Here is a 5,976-nt window from a genome sequence, read left to right as displayed (position 1 = left end):
CACCCATGCTGGAGTGCAGTGGCGCGATCTCGGCTCACTGCAACCTCTGCCTCCTGGGTTCAAGCGATTCTCCTGCCTCAGCCTCCTGAATAGCTGGGATTATAGGCGCCTGCCACCACGCCCAGCTGATTTTTGTATTTTTAGTAGAGATGGGGTTTCACTGTGTTGGCCAGGCTGATCTGGAACTCCTGACTTCATGATCCACCCGCCTCAGCCCTCCACTTGCTGGGATTTCTATCGAGATTCTATTAAATTAATAGATGAAATTGGGAAAAATTAACATCTTAACATTATGGGATGTTCTAATTCTCTCTTCTTTTCATTGCTGAATATAAAAAATTATTTTAAACTTAAAAAATACTAATTATAATAGCACAAAAATTGAAGCACATAGACATAAATATAGCAAAATATGTTAACATAAGTTTTAAAGAACAGAAATCAACAAAGTATGTTCTCTGACCATGTGGAAATTAAAATATAAATCGATAACAGAAAGATAATTTTGACAAACAGCAAATATGTGAAAATTACTCAGCATACTCTAAATGACCATGAGTCAAAAAAAAAAAAAAAAAAGAAATCAATATTAGGAAATACTTAGAAATAAAGAATAGTAATAATGTGAATTTTCAAAATGTGTGAGATGAAGCTCAAGTGTATACTACAAGGTAATTTAGTAACAACGTTTACAAATCAAAAATACATACAATTTACAATGTATGCCTCAAACTTTTGAAGTTAGAAAAAAGAAGAAACTAAAGATAAGAGTGGAAGTCATTATACCGGCAACTTTGAAAAGGTCTGTACAGTCAACGGTTTCCCTAGGGGGCTGTGAAGTAAGACCACCAGTGGTCTTAAAGTTGAAGTGTGCTTCAGGGCCAGTGCATATTAGTGGACAACACTTAGCTGCTGTGGAGGAAGATGCAGGGTCAGAAGATGAAGAGGAGGAGGATGGGAAACTCTTAAGTATATCTGGAAAGCGGTCTGCCCCTGGAGGTGGTAGCAAAGTTCCACAGAAAAAAGTAAAACTTGCTGCTGATGAAGATGATGATGATGATGATCATGATGAAGACGATCATGATTTTGATGATAAGGAAGCTGAAGAAAAAGCACCAGTGAAGAAATCTATACGAGATACTCCAGTTAAAAATGCACAAAAGTCAAATCACAATGGACAAGACTCAAAACCATCATCAACACCAAGATCAAAAGGACAAGAGTCCTTCAAAAAATTAGGAAAAAACTCCGAAAACACCAAAAGGACCTAGTTCTGTAGAAGATATTAAAGCAAAAATGCAAGCAAGTATAGAAAAAGGCGGTTCTCTTCCCAACGTGGAAGCCAAGTTCATTAGTTATGTGAAAAGTTGCTTCTGGATGACTAACCAAGAGGCTATTCAAGATCTCTGGCAGTGGAGGAAGTCTCTTTAAGAAAATAGTTTAAACAATTTGTTAAAAATTTTCTGTCTTATTTCATTTCTGTAACAGTTGATATCTGGCTGTCCTTTTTATGATGCAGAGTGAGAACTTTCCCTACCGTGTTTGATAAATGTTGTCCAGGTTCTATTGCCAAGAATGTGTTGTCCAAAATGCCTGTTTAGTTTTTAAAGATGGAACTCCACCCTTTGCTTGGTTTTAAGTATGTTTGGAATGTTATGATTAGGACATAGTAGTAGTGGTAGTCAGACATGGAAATGGTGGGGAGACAAAAATATACATGTGAAATAAAATTCAATATTTTAATAAAGTAAAAAAAATAATAAAATGGACAAAAAGTAGAGAATGTCAACAAAGTAAAAAGGCAACACTAGAAAAGACTAGTAAAATTTGTAATCCTCTGGCAAGAGAGAAGTTACAAATTACCAAAATAAGAAATGCAATTATGGATGCCATTTTTCAGTATTACATTACCAAGAAAATGCAAAAATAACTCGGTGTGAATAAGTTTGACAATGTGAATGGAGTAGAACAATTTTTTGAAAGACATAATTGGCACAAGATATAGAAAATCTCAATAGTATTTATATTTAAAAAATTAAAATTTTAATGGTGGAATCTTCTTGCAAAGATAACTCTAGGACTGTTTTGTTTCACTAGTGAATTCTAATTCACTAAATGATAATATACTAATTATATTAGAAAATAGAATAAAAGTAAGTATTTCAAACTTATTTTATTAAGCAAGTACATCTTTGATTCCAAAACTAGACAAGGATACTCAGAGAAGTATTACAGACAAATACCTCTCATGAATAAGAGGTACATTTTTCTTTTAAAAATATTAGCAAATTGAATGCTACATATAGAACATATTACAAGAAAATATGGCTTATCCCAATAATATAAGATTCATTTAAGATACAAAAATATACAAAAATTATTTAGTGTAACCCATTAATAGAAAAAAGAAAAAATATTATGTGGTCCCTTCAGAATATTAAAAATATGATTAAATTTAATATCCACTGAAGAAAAAGTATCTCATCAAACTAGAAACAGAAGGATATATCTTTAATGAATGAAGTTATTTAAAATTTCTGTAGCTAATATCACACTGAATATGAAATAGTGCATTTCCCCCCGAAATTAAAAACATAGCAAATGATTTTCCTCTCACATTTTCGTTTAAGATATGAGGAGACACTAGCTAGTATATATAATAAGTTAAGGAAAATAAATAGATATAGAGATTACAAAGACAAAAATAAACTTTCTCCTATGACCTTTTTTGTGTGTAGAAAACTCTAAGGAATCTACCAAAGAATACATATAGAACTAAAAGTAAATATACCAATGTTGCAGAACACAATGTTAATACCCAAAAGTTAATTCTATCTTTTAATACTATCAATTAAATATTGGAAAATAAAATTAAGGAAATATATAAAAATATCTACTAGGGGCAGTAAATGAATTTCACAAAAATTCAGGTCACTAAGTGCTATGGTCTGAACATTTGCATTCCCTTTATATTCACATGTTGAATCCTAATCAACAGTGCAATGGTTTTAGGAGGTAGGGCCTTTGAGAAATAATTAGCGCATTATAGCAGAGCCCTCATGAATTGCATTAGTGCCCTTATGAAAGAACAGCCTGAGTGCCGCCTTTTCCCTTCGGCCATGTGAGAACATGGCTAGAAGGTGTCCTCTTTGAGGCAGAAAATAGCCTTAAACAGACATTGACTCTGCTGGCACCTTGATCATGGGATTGGCCAGCCACAAGAACTGTGAGATATAAATCTCTTTTGTTTATAAGGTATCCTGTTTATGGTGTTTTGTTATAGCAGCACTACTGAATTAAGACACTAAGTTAATATCAAAAAATCACTTGAATTTCTATGCATTAGCAATGACCAATTAGAAAATAAAATTTTTAAAAGAACAATTTACACTAACATTTAAAAACATAAAATACTTTATGGTAAATTTAATGAAAAATATGTAAGACTTCTTCTCCAAAAGCTTGTTGATTACACTCTAAGAGTATTTTAGGTATAAAAGAGAAGTGAACAAAGTCCTTTTTATTAAGGTAAAAATGACACTGGTAAAGTGGAGAAAGGAGCAAATACAGTATTTTTGGAATTACCAAGTAGTTCCTTCACCTCCATATCATGGTTCTTCAGGTCCCAGATGCGAAGAGTCTTACCGCATGACACAGACCAAAATCAAACCGCCACTGGGTGTAAAGCTCAGATCTGTCACAACATCTTCATGGCTGGAAAGATTCAAAAGCAGGAGCCCCATCTGCACCTCCCAAATCTTGATCTGCCTATCACTGAGTCCCATAGCAAGGACCCCGCAAGAGACGTCTGGCACTTGGGGATGGTGGCATGCCCAGAGCTTCCTGCTGGGTGGGAAATAAGTAATGAAATAAAAAGGTATACCACGTGGGGGATTAAAGTACTTCATTTATGAATATCTTAATTAACCCCAAATTGATATATAGATTTAATGCAATCTCAGTATCCTAGCAAAAATTTACAAATAAATTAACTCACTGTTCTAAAAATTTATATAGAAAAACAACAAAATAATTGTGAAAAAAGGACAGACTTAGAGAACTTACTCTAATTCACTTCAAGATCAATTATTAATAAAATATATAAAAATCAGGATATTGTGATATTGGTGAAACAAAAGACCATAAATGGTATCGCACAGAATAAAAAGTTAAAAACAATTCCCGATAAAAGCCTCAAATGATTTTGATCCAGTAGCCAAAGCAAGTCAATTGGGAAACAAAAATTATTTACAACAAATAGTGTTTAAACAACTATATACATATATACACACACACATATATACATATTCATATATATTTATATATATGAACCCTTGACTTCTATACCACCTTTGAAAATTAATAGAATATGAATAATAGACCTAACATAAGAGCTAAAAGTAAAAGCCTTCTGTGGACAAAAACAGAATATCTTCATGACATTATTTGTGGATACTCAAAAAGTATCACTGGACTTTTTGGTATGTTAAATGAAATATTACATTATTTTGTAAAATAGAAGAAGGAAGAGAAACCCTGAGAGGCCCTTTTATAACAATATATTCTACAAGATGTAATTTCTCCAAAGACATGCCCAAAATATAATTGTAAGAAACGATTTATAAATAAACATGAATCCATTTAATAACAGAAAATACAAATACTGGTTTGAAAATGTATAATTACAATATATGAAAGTGTGCACTAAGATGCATTTTTTTAAAGAATGTAGTGATTTAATTAAAATTTGATCTCTGAAGATACATATAAAACTTTTTATAAATGAACAGAATTCATTTCTAACAGAATTTGATGAACTGTTACACGACTAAAATACTAGTAAAGAAAAATAATGTTAAATTGAGGATTTATTATTAACATTAAGAAAATTAGGAATAAAAAATTACTGAAATTAAATGAGATGCAGATAATTATCAGGAAAATAGGGAATATTATTTAAATAATTTTATCTGGATATACAAAATTAAAAAGAAAATAACAATGTTTCTAAAGTTGTAACATTTTCAAATATTAAGTGGAGTCAAACACAATAAATTAAATAATCAAAAAGGAAATTAAAAAATTATTCCAGAATCTACTTTATAAAGGCTTTGACTTAGTGCACTATGAATAGCAAAGGGCATAAAATATATCTCTGGTATCAGAAAGCTCAGATCCTAACTGAAAAGATAAAAGACACTCATAAAAGAAAGGCTTTGTAAGCAGCACATGACCAGTACTCCATGATTTGTGTGCAGAAGTGCTGCTGGAGATAAGATCAATCTTGTTGAACTATGGTATTTATTAGTTAGGAGTAAATATAAATAATAACATAAAGCTATGAGTTCACAGATTTATTTTTTCGTTCTCTTCCCTGAGTTTAGGAGTAAAGCTTACTGTAGTAGCCATCTTGATTTGTTATCAGTCAAAGGGAGAGCTGAGACTGCCAAACTGTAGCCCTGAAACAAATCCAGGGAGCAGCATCTATATCCAAATATTTACTCTGAATCATGGCAATGAACTGTGTTCTTAGGATCCATTCCAACAAAGTAATCCAGGAAATCAGGTAGCCAGAAAAGACAAAATTTGTCACACTGCACAGAAATATTTTTCTTAGAGAAGACAATGGAAATATAGGCTTTGTTTATCACAGAAATAGCTGATACATTCTTATGGTGAATTAATTTTATTCTTTTCAATTTGCAATAGACATGGAATACACCTTAGAATAGAAGACAGAAGAATGGTATTATAATGTTAACTCTTTTGTTGACAAGTTGTTGGAATTTCTGAAAGTCACTTAACCTCCATAGGACAGTTTATTTTCCTAAACAAATAGAAAGTAACAATCTCAGATTGTTATAAGTAAAATTTAGATAAGATAAGCAAATGAAAGCAAGCATATATTCAGAATACCCAGTATATATGGAAATATTTCTTGGCAAGAATTTTATTGGGGCAATTTTGTGATATTAT

The 5,976-nt window shown here is 31.8% G+C and overlaps 1 pseudogene across 1 annotated transcript; it reads left to right on the top strand.

The window, feature by feature from the left end:
* Positions 1-292: 292 nt before the first annotated feature.
* LOC105546547 lies at positions 293-1,569 on the top strand (annotated as a pseudogene). The gene is made up of 2 exons (XR_001007113.1): positions 293-299; positions 742-1,569. The product of XR_001007113.1 is annotated as a nucleophosmin pseudogene (transcript).
* The last annotated feature ends 4,407 nt before the right edge of the window (positions 1,570-5,976 follow it).

Source organism: Mandrillus leucophaeus, unplaced genomic scaffold (genome assembly GCF_000951045.1).
Source record: "Mandrillus leucophaeus isolate KB7577 unplaced genomic scaffold, Mleu.le_1.0 Scaffold362, whole genome shotgun sequence".
Lineage (NCBI taxonomy): Eukaryota > Metazoa > Chordata > Mammalia > Primates > Cercopithecidae > Mandrillus > Mandrillus leucophaeus.
This window is presented reverse-complemented; position numbering and strand designations above follow the sequence as displayed.